The 18,231-nt window shown below is 41.1% G+C and overlaps 1 protein-coding gene across 2 annotated transcripts in view; it reads left to right on the top strand.

Moving 5' to 3' along the window:
* ZMYND8 (zinc finger MYND-type containing 8) overlaps positions 1 to 18,231 on the top strand; it is an 81,602-nt gene that overhangs the window by 2,318 nt on the left and 61,053 nt on the right. The window lies entirely within an intron of this gene.

The raw sequence follows: 18,231 nt of genomic DNA, 5'->3' as shown, positions 1-18,231 counted from the left end.
TATGTGCATTTTTAGCAAGTCTCTCCTGTATTGAGCTTTAAAGTTTGTGCATTTCTGATAGGCGCACATTGAACTGCATATGTTATGCTTACATGTGAAGTGGAGACAGGAAGGAAGTGTGTGGATATGTTTCCAATGTCCCTCCATGTGTTGATAATGTCTTCATTCTTTTTATATACTTTGACCAGTGAGTGATTAGAGCCTCTGTGTGATCTGAACAAACTAGTTATTTTGTCCTCTTGTTGGGAGAAGGTCAGATATAACCAATGTAGTAAAAGATTTGATAGATAATAGTAAAAGAGCTTTGCATGTTAAATCAATCTGTAATCTTTGCTGGAGGGAGCACGTGTACCTGCCATGTGGTGCCTCATTTCAGTCATCCTATTGGCATACCTTAACGGTGATGGCCAAACTTGGCCCTCCAGCTGTTTTGGGACTACAATTCCCATCATCCCTGATCACTGGTCCTGTTAGCTAGGGATGATGGAAGTTGGATTCCCAAAACACTGGAGGGCCAAGTTTGGCCATCACTACCTTAAAGGTTGCAATAGCTGCTCCTGAAGATTGTTTTGTTGATGTTTCTGAATTGAGTTGGTTTTGTTTTGTTTGTAAAGCTTTTTATTCCTTTTTATAATGTATATAAAACAGATAAAACAATTATAACAGATGAAAATCAAAAGATGAAAAACAAAACTATAAAACAGACATGTAGAATGTGTAGTTACATATGAGTTAAAATAATAACGTCCAAGTAAATACTACCAACTTTAGCAGATCATGAAGTACTGCTATATTTCCAGATTTGTCAGGCTTGTGACGAAGTTTGTATTGAAAATGGTAGTTCCACTGTATATGTCATAAAGGAATCCCAAATCACATAAAAATTGTCTGGAGGTTCTAGTCCTTGCTGAAATCTCAAATTATGGATGATTTTCTCCATTATAGCTATATTCCAGAGTGAGTGGTACCAAGCGTCCAGTGTAATTTTTTAGGCTGTTTCTCATTAAGCTGCAGTTACTATTCATGCTGCCAAGATTTCTGTGCTACTGATAGTCATTTACTTAGTGAGTTTTTAAAAAAGTGGTATTCAGAAGTGAATGACATTTTCTGCAGAGCGGTATAGTAGGAACTTGCTTTTCCTGTAGGGAACAGTGAACGTGATCTGTCAGAGTGTCAGTTACTAAATAATATGTTTAGTGCTTGATAAACTTACCCTCTGATGGGTACTTAAATTAACACTTTTCATACTAGCTAATCAATGACAGAAATTTCACACAAATGTGTTAATCTGTGACAGACATTTCAGAGATAAATATGGTCTGGTTGAACCCAGGGGAAAAGACACTTTCTTAGGATACTAATTAAGGGCCTTTCCCCATTTACCATTGATAGAGGTATAATTTATGGGGTTTTTTTGGATTTTTTTGCTATACTGTCACATTATATTGTCTTTATTCAGCTAGTATTCCACTGTACTAATACAATGTTTTTTCTTTGAAAGATCTGGAATGGATTCTCAATATTTTCATTTGTGTGGCATGTGTACAAGCGTCATCCAGGTTTCTGTGTGGAAGGGGAGGTGGCTATTGAGTGTGATTTGGGAGGCATCTGTTTTATGCCACTTTCTCTGACCAGTATGAGAAAGATATGACAGGTGGAGATGATGATACTGAGTCAAAGTACAGGCACACACACCCCTTACACATGTTCTATTCACGTGCTACCCCATATATGTGTGACGCTGGGAAATAATTAAATAAATAGAACCATGCCAGGAAATGGAGGGAGAGAACTAGAGAGTCATTGTGATTCCTGAGGAGAACCTTATTGGAGCCCAAAGAGGGCATCAGTGAGGGAAGAAGCAGCCCCGAAAACACCTGGGGCAGAGCAGAGATTTGTTTAGGCTGCTCAGCCTCCCTGCCTGGCAGCTGACATGCAAAATAGTGTAGCAGCAGCTGCTTTGCCACACATCCTCCAGCCTCCAGCTTGCCCCAGGACTTCAGCTCTTTTTGAAGAGAGAGTTGTGTGGAAAGCGAGGGGGGGAGAGCTGGAGAACAGGAAAAAATGGGTGTTCAGAGGCTTTTTAGAGGGTGTTCCCCCTTCATATGATTTCACTTATGTGCGCTGGGGCCCAGAACGTAACCCTTGCATAAGGCGGGGGGGGGGGAGCGCCTGTCACTGGCAGCAATTATTGGCTGTGGGCAATATTTCATCACAATAACCAGGTTTGTCATTGTTCATCTAGACACATAGTTCCTCTTTTAATCTCCTATATTTCCACAAGATTAGAATTCTGGAGTACTAGACTTCCCCCCCCCCCCAACATGCGATGGAAAGGGGACAGGTTTTTCATGAGGTTATTCTGGCCTCTTCGTACTGCAGACCATCTTGGTAAGATCACCAGTGCACCTCACATCACAAAAAAGCATCAGTTGCTAAAGAAGACACCTCTTAGATGTTTTTGATCTCTTGTAATTGAATACAGGTGTTAAGAACTTCTATGGCTGAACTTACTGAAGAAACTGCTTCCATTTCATTTTCTAAATATCCTGCTTCCTATTCAGTTGAGTTCTTCATTTAAATTAACTATAAGGCTTACGCGGGTGGCGCTGTGGGTTAAACCACAGCGCCTAGGACTTGCCAATCAGAAGGCCAACGGTTCGATTCCCTGTGATGGAGTGAGCTCCCGTTGCGCGGTCCCAGCTCCTGCCCACCTAACAGTTCGAAAGCACATCAAAGTGCAAGTAGATAAATAGGTACCACTCCGGTGGGAAGGTAAACGGCGTTTCCGTGCGCTGCTCTGGTTAGCCAGAAGCGGCTTAGTCATGATGGCCACATGACCCGGAAGCTGTACGCCGGCTCCCTCAGCCATTAAAGCGAGATGAGCGCCGCAACCCCAGAGTCGGCCACGACTGGACCTAATGGTCAGGGGTCCCTTTACCTTTATAAGGCTTACAAATTCAAAATCATTCTGTTTGTCTGTAATAGATATTTTATATAGTTGTATGTTAACATACTCAAGAGTGTAATACTAATGGGTATTGATAAAGAGTGTGTGCCTCAAGGCCTAGAAGAACCAGGTTCCTTGAGAATAAGGGCTCTCAGAAGCAAGGAACCTTGAAAGTTGGGCTAACAAGTTGAAGCTAGGTCTGGACGGGGTCTGGATGACTATAAACTACATCATGCTCCATTTGAAGACTGTTAGTTGTAAAACAATATTGGTTCTCAGCTGTGTGCAACCCAGTTTCTGGTTTCTTCCCTCTCTGTTGCCTACTAATACCTTGCTCTTGGACTACAGTACTCTGCTGTGTTTGACCTGGGCTTTGTTTCATGATTCTGCTGTTGGACCATGCCCACTTCTGGGCTGCCTCACTGTGGACTGCTTGACCTTGACTCATTCTTAAGACCTGGACCTCCAGAGTTTGCCAGCCCTTGTCCTGGGAATGTAACATCCCTGGGAGGTTTTTTGGCTCGGGGGCCAAGCCAGGACCAGACCATTACATGTGGATGGGTACATAATCTTAACTGAATTGAAACTTGGAGGAGTGTCACACCAAGGCTGAATTGCAGTAGGTGCATTCATGGAGCTGGTTACTTGAAAAAGGTCTAAAATAATTTCATTTTTCCCATGCACCTTGGAATATGGTATTTCTCTGTATTATGATTCAGTAGGGGTACACTCTCCACCATGGGAATCTTCTTAATAATTGCAGGAGGACCTGTGTGTGTGCATGTGCATGCATGCATGCGTTGCCAATAACTTATTTGTTTAACTGTACACATTTAAGTATCTTTACATTTTGTGTGGCTATGCAACTCTTGCTTCAGACTCATACTTCAGAGATGTTTAAAAGTACAGCCCCTGCTCTTTTTTAATGAAACTTTTTCATGACTCTAGAGTCAACACAAGGCAACACAAGAGGGTGCTATATTTCTATTAACGCAAGAGTAGAAAGCAGAAGCAGTTATTAATACCCTGCATTACTCCTCTCCTCCAAGTCACTCTCTTGTTCCTATTTTTTTTTAGTTAAGTAGGTGATACACTAGGTAACTTGGAGTATGGAGTACATTAAGGTAGAAGATGACACAAGCAGAGCAACCATTTAACAGTTGTTTATGGCACAAGCATCTGGGTAATATTTGATTAAGTCGTATATGGAATGGACTTAAAGGTCAGTCATGACTATCTTAAGTCCATTGATTTCAGTGGATCTACTCAGAGTATGATGTAGTTGGCTATAGCAGGCTGTACGTACTTGGAAATGATTTAAGACTACAGCTAGAATTTAATTTAAATTTAAGCAATACATAGAGTAACTCCAAAAGGCCCTATCACAAAAAAATATTATATGTAAGAGTGAATTTGCGGGTTCTCAACCCAACTTGGATGAACAGCATTTTTAATTTCTGTCCTAAGTATACTTTATTGGAAGCAAATACTTGATTTACAGTTACAATCGAAATTATTCAACCCCCATTGCAAATCCACTTTATTATCAAATTTTACAGACTTTCATCTGCTTGCAATGAGCAAATCAAACAAAAGCAATTGAAATAGCTCAAGACAATGTATACTTAAAGTGATTTCCTCAAAATCAGCTGAAAATGTCACTTATACTGGCTTCTCGAGTCTCACTATTATTTCACCCCCTGAATAGAATCCTTCACAGCAGCACAAATACAGCAGGTGTTGTCTCAAGCACACTTGATGCAACTAATCAAGGGCTTCATTAGTTGCACCAGGTGTGCTTGAGGTGGAACACAGCAAACCCCTAGCCAGCTCAGGTATTTCACGAGTGTCAAATTTGGCTGCATGTTAGAAATATGACTAAGTCAAGAGAATGGTCCAGGAAGGTAAGAGAAGAGATACCAGTAATTGCCCTTCACAAACAAGGAGCAGGATACAAAAAGATAGTGAAGGCACTGAATGTTCCTAGAGACACCATTGGAAGCATAGTTTGTAAGTTCAAAGTTAAAGGAACAGTGGTTACGCTACCTCAGGCATAGGCAAACTCGGCCCTCCAGATGTTTTTGGGACTACAGTTCCCATCATCCCTGACCACTGGTCCTGTTAACTAGGGATCATGGGAGTTATAGTCCCAAAACATCTGGAGGGCCGAGTTTGCCTATGCCTCCACTACCTGGACGAAGCAGAAAAAGGAAGCTACAGTAAGTGCAGCCAACTTACTTCCAGATAAATGTATTCAGGGCTGAGATGTTTGACAAACTTCACAAGATAGATAATAGCCAAAAGATGCAATCCTAACCTGTCCCTGCAATGGGGTGAGCTCCTGTTGCTTGGTCCCTGCTCCTGCCAACCTAGCAGTTCAAAAGCACATAAAAATGCAAGTAGATAAATAGGTACCACTCCGGTGGGAAGGTAAACAGCGTTTCCATGCGCTGCTTTGGTTCTCCAAAGTCATGCTGGTTCCCTCTGCCAGTAAAGTGAGATGAGCGCCACAACCCCAGAGTTGTCCGCAACTGGACCGAACGGTCAGGGGTCCCTTTACCTTTTTACTTTTGAGTAGACATGGCTAGGATTGCAGCCTAATCTGCAACATTGGGTACCCATAACTAGGGCCAACACAAACTTAGGGAATGGGAATTTGGGATAAAAGAGAAGAAGACACTTGAGCTGAATGAATTACTGTTGCTAGGCATCTTTCTTGTGTAGAGGTTCATTTGCTCAGACAGACAAATACTGAAGTATAGCAACCCATAAATATTCTAGTAAGCCATCCAGCCTGTATATACATAGTGTTGCAGGGTGACAGCAGGGGGCCTAGCAAGGTTTTCACTTGGAAGAAATTATTACTACTTATAGACTAGCAGACAACTAGAAGCGTACGTTAACCAATGCCACACATTTGAAGTTTAAGCAGATGGATTTTTCCTTTCTTTGAAGCTTAAGTGGCTAATTTGGTCTGGCAATTCTCAGCTTAGTGTTTTTTTTGTTTTTTGTTTTGTTATTTTCATAGTTTAACTATAAAGAAAATTTGTCGTCATACACATTTTCATTGTTGGGTAGTAATCACCACCAGTGTTTTCCATCATCATATCTGCATCCCACCCCTTTATCTGTTTCTAGAGAACTAATCTCATGAACAAGCAATTGCCTTTTTGCATTTCACATCAGGACAGCTAATAACATTATACAAATTATGTAACTGAGGGCATCCCCACAGCCACAAGAAGTATATGTGTTCACAAAGAACAAAACCAGGAACATGACTCAAGCTGAAATGTATTTTTTATTATTATTAAAACAAGAGAAAAATAGCAAGCAGTTTGTTATGTGGGTCAATTGGTTCTAAATTTCTTCCTTCCAGTAGAGTTAACTGGCATTTTGGGTTATGGCAGTGGCAGCAGGAGCTTCTTGCCAGCAGCAGTTGTCATGTACTTGTAGACTTCAGTAGCAACACCCATTAGTTAGCACTTGCCTGGTGCAAGTATGTGTGCCTAGAACTGCACTACACAGAATGTCTGCAAACCAGTGTCTTGGAATGCTGATTAGGGTGAATTCTTCTGCCCCACAATTTCTCACCCAAATTGTCCCCCCCCCCCAGTAGTTGGATTTATTTCTGATCTTGATGCCAAGCAGGAGTAATGTGGCTGGAAGGAATGGGTTGTGAGGGGAAAGCAGTGAGAGGCAGAAAGGTTTGACAACCCTTACTTGACTTGCAATCACTTCTCTATCTTGCCACTTTACTCTTACCATAACCTGTTCTCTAAGACATGGGTCATAAATGTTATGTTTGACTTTGGCACCCATATAATTGGTCATGAGCAGTGTAGTAGCATTACACCTATTGTCTCCAGTGTTGCCTACTCATCCTTTAAAAAATACTAAATATCAAAACGCTTATGAAGCGGACATCATCCCACAATTGCATGCAGTACTCTGCCTTTATCCTCTTTAACCCCACCTCTCTTTGTTCCGAGGCCTTTGGAAATTAAGGCATGCTAGTAGCCTTTTGAGTCCCAATAAGAGAGTCTATATTGGGACGCGGGTGGCGCTGTGGGTAAAACCTCAGCGCCTAGGACTTGCCGATCGCATGGTCGGCGGTTCGAATCCCCGCGGCGGGGTGCGCTCCCGTTGCTCGGTCCCAGCGCCTGCCAACCTAGCAGTTCGAAAGCACCCCCGGGTGCAAGTAGATAAATAGGGACCGCTTAATAGCGGGAAGGTAAACGGCGTTTCCATGTGCTGCTCTGGTGCCGGTTCGCCGGAGCAGCTTCGTCATGCTGGCCACGTGACCAGGAAGTGTCTGTGGACAGCGCTGGCTCCCGGCCTCTAGAGTGAGATGAGCGCACAACCCTAGAGTCTGTCAAGACTGGCCCATACGGGCAGGGATACCTTTACCTTTACCTTAAGAGAGTCTATGGTCTTTGGCTAAGTTAGGAATAAACATTCCTTCTGACCTTGAATGCATTTAATAGTACAGACTTCACCATGGCTAAATCATATCTTATTGTTTCCTTTAAAAGTATTTTCTTCTTTGTCTGAAATTAACACCACATTAAGGTGGAATGATATATGAAAAATTGCATTACATGAAAAACGTCCCTTGTACACTCACTTTTTGAAAGAAAAAATCAAGGGTAACATCTTTTGGTGGGATTTTATTGAATATATATAAAGGGAAATTTACACTGGCCTTTTCCACAAGTCTCTCAATAAATTTAGGATAAGTAACGTCTACTTGGTTGAAAATATTTCATAATGTAATATAGAGCCTTTTATTTTTGGTACTCCTTGTGCCTCTGATAGTTTCAGTTATAGATTTATGTTTCTGTATATCTTGTAAGTCATGTGTGCCACACCTCTTGTTCTCCCATTTCTTATGATTATACCCTCCACTTACCTGTCTGTATCTTATCACAAGCATCCAGATAACCTGCTTTATTATTTTTTCTTGTGTTTGTAACATCTCATGCCAGCCTTGGTTTGGTTTAGTTTTTGTGTTTGTCTCAGGAAGTTCTATTTTGTTAGTATAGTAATATGGATAACATTTAATAAAACTAGAAAGATGTTGATGAGTAAAGCTGTTGTATTTGAGCTCTGCAGTATATTCTAATTCTAGAGTGTTTATGTTTTGAATAGTTTTAAAGTCAGTTGGCTCAGGAGTGTTAATTGCAACATGCAGGCATGTAGCATATCTTTATTATCTGTTTTACTTTCATGCGGCCTTAAAAGCCAAATAGAATTGTAGCGTTGGAAGGGACCACAAGGGCCATCTAGTCCAACCCTTGCAATGCAATAATATTTTTCCCAACGTAGGGTTTGATCCCATGACCCTGAGATTAAGAGTCTCATGATCTACCAACTGAGCTATGCCAGCTGCATATTTTAATTGGAGAACAGACGCTGGGAAAGTAGTTGTTTTGGCTCAGCATTTAGCTGATAAGGAATGCTTAGCTGCCTCATCTTGCCTGAAGTACGGTGATAGACCATGAGGATTCCCTGGGAATTTTGTTGTTTTTAATTTATTTTTGCTTTTAACTTTTTAATTTTTTAAAATGATTTTACTCTGTAGTTTTATGTTTTTATATAAACTGCTGGAATATATTTTTGATACAGTGGTATATAAATATTTTTTATAAATAATAATTCAAAGAACAAAATGCTGATGGTCCAGAAAAGCTGAAAGGTGATCAGTAAGGAAATTCTTTCCAAATGTAACTAAGCCTCTGCTGCATGCTTGTCCTCCAGAACAATATGAATTTCTAAAATAGTATATTACTGCACATCACGCAGCACATGAAAAAAGGAACTGTGCCAGTTTTGAGTATTAGCATTGCCCTTTTAATCTCCCCACACCCCCATACACAGGCATCACTGGGCCAGTATTCCCCAGAATTTTTGCAACTAACTGCTTTAATACTGCCTTGGTGCAAGAGGCCATTATACTCTTTAGTACAAGAGGTTTCATATGGGGGAAGGTTGCCTATCTGAAGGTGTCTGTCTGCCTACTCATGAAAATAATGATTTTGATGTGGAGTGTTTTTAAACAAGCTACCTCCCAAGTGAAGTTGACATGGTACAAGAAGTGAGAAGACTTCACCATGTAGCCTCAGTGGCTAGAAGTGCCTTTTACTGACTGGCTGGTTCAACAGCTGTGGTAATTCCTGGACTTTCTCAGTGCTTGCCACAGTAGCTGCTGTTAGTACTGTGCAGTACATTGCAACATGATTGCTGCAGGAGTGAGACTTTTGTTAGAATATAACACCTGTGCTCAGAGATCTGCACTGGCTGCCAATTTGCTCCTAGGCCAAGTTCAAGGTGTTACTATTAGTATATAAAGCCCTTAACAACTTGGGACATGTTTATTTATGGGATCGCCTTACCTTACATGTGTTCACTCAACCACTTTCATCAGCGGAATTGGCACTACCTACAGGTGCCACAGGGGACGCGGGTGGCGCTGTGGGTTAAACCACAGAGCCTAGGATCAGAAGGTCGGCGGTTCGAATCCCAGCGATGGGGTGAGCTCCCATTGTTCAGTCCCTGCTCCTGCCAACCTAGCAGTTCGAAAGCACATCAAAGTGCAAGTAGATAAATAGGTACCGCTCCAGCGGGAAGGTAAACGGCGTTTCCGTGCACTGCTCTGGTTCGCCAGAAGCGGCTTAGTCATGCTGGCCACATGACCCGGAAGCTGTCTGCGGACAAATGCTGGCTCCCTCCGCCTATAGAGAGAGAGATGAGCGCGCAACCCCAGAGTCATTCACGACTGGACCTAATGGTCAGGATTCCCTTTACCTTTACAGGTGCCACATAATACCTGTTTTGCATTTGTAAGAACTTTATAATTTAGTGTAGCAGCTCCTGAACTTTGGAACTCCCTGTCTATTGAGATCAAGTAGGCAGCCTTCACTGTACTATACTATTTTTGACACCTGCTAAAAACATTTATGTTTAGACGGACCTCCCCAGATGCTTAGAAAGTTGGGATAATTTTAATCTGTTTTAGTATTTTAACTTTTGAATGTTTTAAAGTATGGTTGTGAATCTTTCTTGATTTTACTGTTTTATCTTTTGTAAACTGCTTTGAGTTTTTTTACAATCAAGCAGTGTATAAATTTTATCAAGTAAATATAGTCAATTCATGCACGTTACAACTTGCCATTAGTACACTGGATCACAAGCCAAGATAGAACCAGAGCAGTCCTGTACTGATGGCATCAGCTTTGTTAGAACACTTGAGAGTTAACAAGTTTAATCAGAAAGGCTTTCACACCATGTCAAGATCCTGTTGCAAGCAATGTGAGTTTACTTGCTGTTTTTCAAGTTGTCTGTAGGAAGATGAGGAATATGCAGTCTTTGCTAGAATATCCAAAGCCACAAAAATGAAAAAAATTATTTTGTTCAAATAGGCAAAAAACAATGCACAGATATGACCTCCAGCTTTTCTGCATGCTAGAAAACTGGTTCATCTTACTCAAGTGTTTCAGGCAGCTGGTTTGCTGAGCTCTAGATCAAAATATCAGTCTTTTAAGGCAGGGTTAATAGTTTGACTGGGAACAATTCCAGAAATGCAAAACCTCTAACCCAGCCATTTATCTATTTGAAACATGAGATTCTATGGGTGGAGTCTAGCTTTCTTTTAAATAGTCTGCTGTATAATTCAAGGCAACCATATAGCTGTCTGTAGGCAATTGCGTCAGACACTGCAACCCAATGTTATTAAAATGCAGATGAAGGAGTTTGTGCTAATGGAAGACAAGAAGTATTCAGAACCCATACAAAAACATGGGAAACATGCTTTTGTTTAAAAACAAGTATATACTTGCAAATCCTATTTCACTAGAGCTAACAGTGCAATGGTTTGAATGTTTACAGCGGAAGGATAAGGCACAGTAGAACATGGCTGTTTAAGGCAGAAGTTCTCTCAAACTTTCTACTCACAGGGCCCACTTGAGATGGCTAAAATTTATTAAGGCCCATTTGTCTCAAAATGGTGGTACAGAGGTAGAGCACAAAATGGAGATAAAATTTGACATAATCAGGTAGCAATTGCTGACATTACTTTCTAATGATATCTGTTCCATCTTTGGAAATTGCTAAGTTCTTCATCACAAAATTTTGCTTGTGTCAAGGAGTTCCATAGTTCAGCTTTCCTCAAGCTAAGTACAGAGGTTTGCTGTAGAGGTATATATCCAGATATTTTTACTCATGTCCTGTAATTTCTTCCATACCCTTTTTAAACTAAATTTTTACCTAATTCCCAGCCCAAATTTATTTCATTAATCATCATTGGTCCTTTTGCATTCACTTGTTTCTCCTATAAAAGCTTTTACACTATCTGGCTAGGTCACTTTCCAGTTCACGTGAGGAAGCTGTTTTTCCATGTTCCTAGGGTCAGAAAAGAGACATCTGCCCATAGATATCAATGGAAATTAAATAATTTTATGTAGATGGAATTGAAGAATTTTATGTAGTGTGCCCACATCCACAGTCTCCCCCCCCCCCCATGCTGACGGACTGTTGGGGAGTAGGAAGAATTAGGGCTGTGGAATGGGGAGTTTGGGACCTTCAATAGAAGCCTTGCAACATTTTGTTGCAAGAGCTCACTTGCCTATATAGTAGTAGCAGTATGTTGTCCATGGTTTGAGCAGATTTGGCTACAAAAGTAAGGGAAAGCTTGAATTAGTATTGGCAGACTCAAGGTTAGTTTGTTGTTTTTAAGTGTCCTAAGGGACAGCTTCCCAAATACATCCATACGTTAAATTGTTTAATTTCTGCATCTGGGAATGACATAGAAACCCCTCAAAAAGTTGACTGACCGTTAGAGGAGGGTGAGAAAAATGGTGGGCAGGGTGTGGAACGGTGTTATTCATTTTAAAATATTTTTCTATTGCCTTTCATTTAAAAACCACAAAGTGATGTACAGCACAAGGTAAAAACTGGAATATTAGCATCTATACAATAATCTTTTAAAAATGGGAAAACAGGAAAAACAGTAATCGAAAGCAAACAGATTAAGAAGAGATTGGTATTAACTGCCAGCAAAGGCTTGGAAGAATAAATGAGATTTCAGCAGGTGCATAAATATAATCAGTGTGAGTGCCTGCCATAATTCAGAGGAGAGATGATTCCATTAAGAGGCCACCACAGTAGAAAAGCCCCACCTCGTTACTACAAGATGGATCCCTGCTGATGACTGTGCAACCATACTGTCCATACTACTTCACTACTTTTATTAGCAGTGTGAGATTACTACACTAATAGATTCCGAAAAAGAACAGTAGCAATAATTTCCATACATACAGGTGTAGAATAGATGCTTGGTTGGGAAGCCCCAGGTTTTTTAGAAAGGGAGGTCAGAGATTCTCCAACTTCTTACCACAAGGGTGAGACTGCTGAAAATTACTGGGAGTCACAAAATGGTGAAGGGGCAGAGCCAATCACAAAATGGTGGTACATGGAGGCAGAGTTTGGCATAATTAGCTGCCAATTACTGACATATTCTACTAATATATAATTCATAACTGGGAATTGTTAAATTCATTGTCAAAATGTTTTGCTTGTGGCAAGGAGTTCCATAGCTTAGCTTTCCTCAACCCAAGTACAAAATTTGCTCTGGAGGTATTGTGAGTCAGCACCTACATTTTAGGCAAAATATTCTAATCCAGAGGTTCCAAGTGCAGAAGCCTTTTAAAAATATTTTTTCTCTTTCCTGCACCACATAGCTCTGAATGGCCCCCCAAAAATATTCTGTAATCCCCCCCCCCACATTCTTCTTTCTCAGTCAACTTGTGCCTTATTCCTACTCTTCTGCCCCCCACCTAGCCCCTGCTGCCCCCCACCCAACCCCTGCTTGTTTCTTTTATCCTTTCTCACTGGGCCTTCCCTCTCTTTTCCCATTCATTTCTTTTCTCTGTTTATTGTTATTAATAATATATTATTTCATTTTTTAATTTGCTTCAACACCACCTCTTGCCCTTTCCTCTCAGAGGAGGGAGACCTTACTTCCCTTCCCCTCTTTTCCAGGCAACCTTTACTCAGCATGCAAGAAGATGCTGTTGCTGGCATTGCTCCTACTAGAAGGCTATAGCATGACTGGAAGGCATGGCAGACAAATAAGGAGGCACTGCCTTGGCACAGAAGCCCATCTGAAAGTCTTGGCCCAAGGCCCACTCTTTGAAAAACACTGGTCTAAATTGCTTGAGAAACACTGAAGGAGAGATAACAGGATGCATCCTGATCACTGTCATATCACCTAACAGTACCCTTGCAGCTATAGGCTAGAAAGGCTATTATTACTCCTCAAGGTGATTTGCATAGCTGAAGGCCATTTGGCATTGTTATTCCATTTACCCATTATTACCCCCCCAGTTCACTAGCCTGGATGGTTTGCCAACATCCTCCATATACCCTTTGCTTGCTTGTTAATTCATATGTTTAGAAAACTTTAACCAGAAGGTAAGCTTTCAATACTAGGTAGGACTGTTTTGTATCTGATGTTTTATTTCTAATTTCTGTTATGCAAAACACTTGTTTCATATAGTACCTGGGCACCTTCTCTTTGGGGAAATTTTTTTTTTTACTACTTGCATGATGCTAAAAAAATTATTCTGAACTACTTTACTAATTACAGATAGGTAGCCGTGTTGGTCTGCCATAGTCAAAACAAAAAAAATTTCCTTCCAGTAGCACCTTAAAGACCAACTAAGTTAGTTCTTGGTATGAGCTTTCGTGTGCATGCATGTATCTGAAGAAGTGTGCATGCACACGAAAGCTCATACCAAGAACTAACTTAGTTGGTCTTTAAGGTGCTACTGGAAGGAATTTTTTTTGTTTTTACTTTACTAATGTAGACCATTGAAATGTGGATAGGCCAATAATACCACCAGTGAAGGCATACACCTTTTCCCAGTTACTTTTGAAATACAGTCTTCTGTCTATCAACCTTGTGGACATATTCTTCTCTCCCCCCATTTCAGAAACATGTATGCTGCTCCAGTCTCCTATCTGGTACAGTGAACCATCTGCAACAGCTCTCTGACTCCTTTGTAGTATGCATAGTTGAGCAGCCTACTTCTGCATGCATCTATTTTTCCTTTTCATATAGCTCATGTTGCCTGTTTTCTTCTACACAGCTTTTTCCTTTCTGCCTGAACATGTCTCAGCAATTACTGTTTTCATGTCTTGTGAACAGAAAAGCATCTTCTTTTGTCTGTGTCAGGCACTGGCTGCTCTTTAGGGAGAGCTCTTATTTGTAGTGTTGTAGGGCCATAAGTACCATGTGTGGCATTTTCTGGGAGCAACTCTCCCTCCCTTCTGCCTTATGGGTAATAATGCACTCTCTCTGAGGCAATCTGTAAAGAGAAGAATTGAGGGAAAGTGCCATGTTTCTAGAGTTTTCTACTGGCTTGTGGTTGCTTGAAAAAACAACAACTCTTCTCCCACATCCTTCTGTTTCTTTCTAGGCTTTGTTTTTATGGTTTTCAACCCCCACTTCATCTTTTACCACTTGGGTTCTTCAGACTGCTACTGATTAACATCTCTGACTTTAGCCCTCTATTTCCGCCTTCCTGCCTGTCCTTCCCATTTCATTGTTGTTTTTCTACAGCCTACACTCTCAAATAGCCACACCCCAGGAAAAGCAATTGGCTAATCCTGCAGTAGGCCATGCATTTTAATGGCCTTTTATTACAGGATAAGACACTTCATTCACTGATTGCAGCAGGGGGTTTTTCAGTTGCCTTAGCTTGAAGTATGAAAGCTTCCTTGCTTTCAACAACATATATTGTTCCAATAAAATGTACTTTTGCCTCTCATTCTTTTGGGGACTTGGCATGCAAGATCATTCCAAATGGGGGAAGATCAAGCTCCAATATTTCTTCCACTTTCCTAATTTAAAATACTTAAAGGATATGTTTACCACAGTGAGATAAATCTGCTGTTTGCCTCTGAGTTCAAAACAACATGAACTACCTGAGAGGGCTCCCCAATTAGTCTTTGTTTTTACTGGCACTTAAAAGCCCTTTGTTTTAGCTCAGTAAAGCATTTTGTTGTTTTAGAAGAGCAGAACTTGAGGCCTCATCTAGCTATTGCTGCTATTAAATTACTAGCTGATATGTGACCAAATCCTCCCTCCAGGGACTGAATGTGTCACTTTGGCTATGTGCCCAGCCACCATCAGCGCCATTGCACTCCCAGAGCCAGGACGTCTTTCCCACAGAGAATCAAACTGTATACCAGTTGTATTTGTTTGGGAATGTTGTTCTTGATATGAATAACACTGAAGCAGAGCTGCCAGTGAAATAAAGCCACATGGGCAGCCTCCATAGTGGACTCTCTCTCTCTCTCTTTCTTGGCTTCCGAATCATTAAAACTTTAAAGCACCAAGAGTGAATAAGAGCTACATGTGCAGTTTGCAAAATGCTCCTCTGTATTAGACAGGGCAAGGCAAAGGAAGCTTTGTCTACAGCACTGACACTGCTGCTAGCAGCCATTTTGGTGTTAATATGGGTGTGCAGTCTGCTGGGGGCAATTGTGCTTGGAACATGTGTCCAGTCAAGTACAAATTAAATATCTGTTTAAAGTTCATAAAATGAATTAATGGTGCAAAAAAATAGCCACATTCCTATAATAATCTTTCCCCCTCAGGATGTAATAATTCAAGTAAATATTAGTTGCTCATTTCTCATTGTTAGAAAAGCACCCTTGCAGTTTTACAAGTGGTGATTACATATAAATGCTAAGCCAAAGCCATGTTTTAGTAAGCCACACTGTGCATGTAGCTTGGGCACATTCTGTTTCACCCCTTCCTTTGTGCAAGTGGGTAAACAAACCACCAAGGGCTTAGTGTGACGTCTGAACCCAAATGTACTTTGTTGCACCAGAACAAACCCTGATCTCCAGCTAGCCTTAAACCATGATTTGCTGTTAGCGATTGTGTGTGTGTTTTTAGGGCAAAAGCTACCCTAGGTACAGGTTTATACATGATGCTAAACAAACCCCCGTCATTGTTTGTTGACTTCCTAGTGGTGCATCAATAAAACTGCTAGCACATTTGCAAAACCAAACAGGGTCTGGTATGGTTTTAAATTTGATGGGGCATTGTGTGTGGAGATTCCTGCAACCTTAAGTATTCCTTCCAACTCTACAATTCTATGATTCATACAAAGGGGGGGAGCAAAGCACTCAGAACACACAGCTCATGCACCAAGTGGCTTACAAAACTATTGTGTATGGCAGAGATGGAAAACCTGTTGCCTTCAGGCATTGTTGGACTACAACTCACACAATCATCCCTGACCACTGGCTTTGCTGGCTGAAGCTGATGGGACTTGTAATCCAATAGCAACTGGAAGGCCACAGGTTCCCCACATGCCTAGTATATGGCTTAGCATTCCATGTTAGCATCAGACTTCAAAGACATTAGCCTATTGATTCGTGCCCCCCCCCCCATTCTTGAAATGTCATATATTATTGACACAACTGCACACTAAAGCTGTAGCTAAGTATTTCCGAGAAATGTGTTATACTACATGAGCAGCATTGTCTTGTACTGCAGAACTAAAGGAATATTCTTTCCTTTCTCTACCTGCAATGATTTGATCCCTTTGGTTTGCACGTTTTACTGTTTGGACTCCCCCCCCCCCCGCCCCCCATCTACCACCAGGAAGCACCCTTTATAACTGTCCATTACAATGTTGGTTGTCTCAGGTCTATGTTCAGTCTCTCCCATTACATGGATAGAACGTTGCTGTGCTTTCAGTCTCTCCCTATCTAAGAGCGAGTGTATTTATTTATTATTTACATTTATATCCCTCCTTTCTTCTAACATGGAACACAAGGAAGCATACACATAGTTCCCTGGAGGCCTCACAGGCAGGCATTGATCAGACCCAGTCCTGCTTAGCTTTAGCAAGGTGGTGCCCTCCTATGCCTTCAGACCATAACCATACCTTCAAACTTCAGTCCTGTACTCTCCAGTATAGCAGCCATTTGAAAACACAACAGCTGTATGTGTTATATGTTGATTGTGGGAAGGAGCTGGTTGTGCTTTTTTCTCCTTTTTAGTGATTTTCACTGTCCCAACACTCCTACCAGTTGACCATGTTGGGAAGAGGAGGTGAGGTAGAGCTAGAGGGGTTTTGGCCTGATCCAGCAGGCTCTTCTTACATTCTTGATTCTTGTCTTGTTTTTCTTAAGGTAGTGTTCTAAAACATGACCACATTTCTAACTATCTGATATAAACTCCTATTGGATTATCGTTTGATCTATAAAACCACTGGATACAAAAAATTAATGAAAGTTGGGGTCCAGGAACCTCTGAAGGGCACCACATTGGGTATCCTAAAATTATAAAAACTGTCTCTGAGACTCCTGGATATAAACATGCACAGAATCATAAAATTGCAGTGTTGGAAGGGATCCAAGGGTCATCTAGTCCAACCCCATGCAATGTAGGGATATCAACCAAAGCATCCAAGACAGATGGCCATACAATCTCTGCTTAAAAACATCCAAAGAGGGAGAGTCTACACTCTTCCAAGGGAGTCCCTTCTACTGTCAAACAGATCTTACTGTCAGAAAGTTCTTCCTGATGTTTAGTTGAAATCTTCCTCGTAGCTTGAAGCCATTGGTTCGAGTCCTAACCTCAAGAGCAGGAGAAAACAAGCTTGCTCCATCTTCCATGTGACAGCCCCTAAGCTACATGGCTTTCATATCTCCTGTCTCCTCTTTTCCAGGCTAAAAATACCCAGCTCTGTCAACTGTTCCTCATAAGACCTGGTTTCCAGACCCTTTATTAGATCGGTTGCCCTCCCGCCCACACGTTTCAGCTTACCGACACCCTACTTAAATTGTGGAGCCCAGAACAGGATACAGCATTCCAGGAGTATTCTGCTCTCAGATAGTAGAAAACCTAGTAGATTTGCTATTTACAGCTCCCTCTTCCTGCAAAAATGGGGTTAAAAATTCCACCCCCACTGGTGTACAGCAAGCTCACAATTTACGCACATTTAACTTGTGCACATTTAATTTGGCAAAAAGGGGGTTAAAAAGGAGGTGGGGTTCCAGGAAAAATGACTTTAGCAATCCCACCCACCATTGAACCTAGTGTGTTTTAACTATATGGAATTTTGACTTTAGACACAATCCCTGGAACATAACCCCCACATAATCTGTAGGCTTACTTTACTTCTCATTGTTGAATTTGCACTTACTTCTCATTGTTGAATTTGCACATATGTAGACCTATTTCTAATATATTGTCACCT

Source organism: Podarcis muralis, chromosome 5, assembly GCF_964188315.1.
Source record: "Podarcis muralis chromosome 5, rPodMur119.hap1.1, whole genome shotgun sequence".
Taxonomy (NCBI): domain Eukaryota; kingdom Metazoa; phylum Chordata; class Lepidosauria; order Squamata; family Lacertidae; genus Podarcis; species Podarcis muralis.
This window is presented reverse-complemented; position numbering and strand designations above follow the sequence as displayed.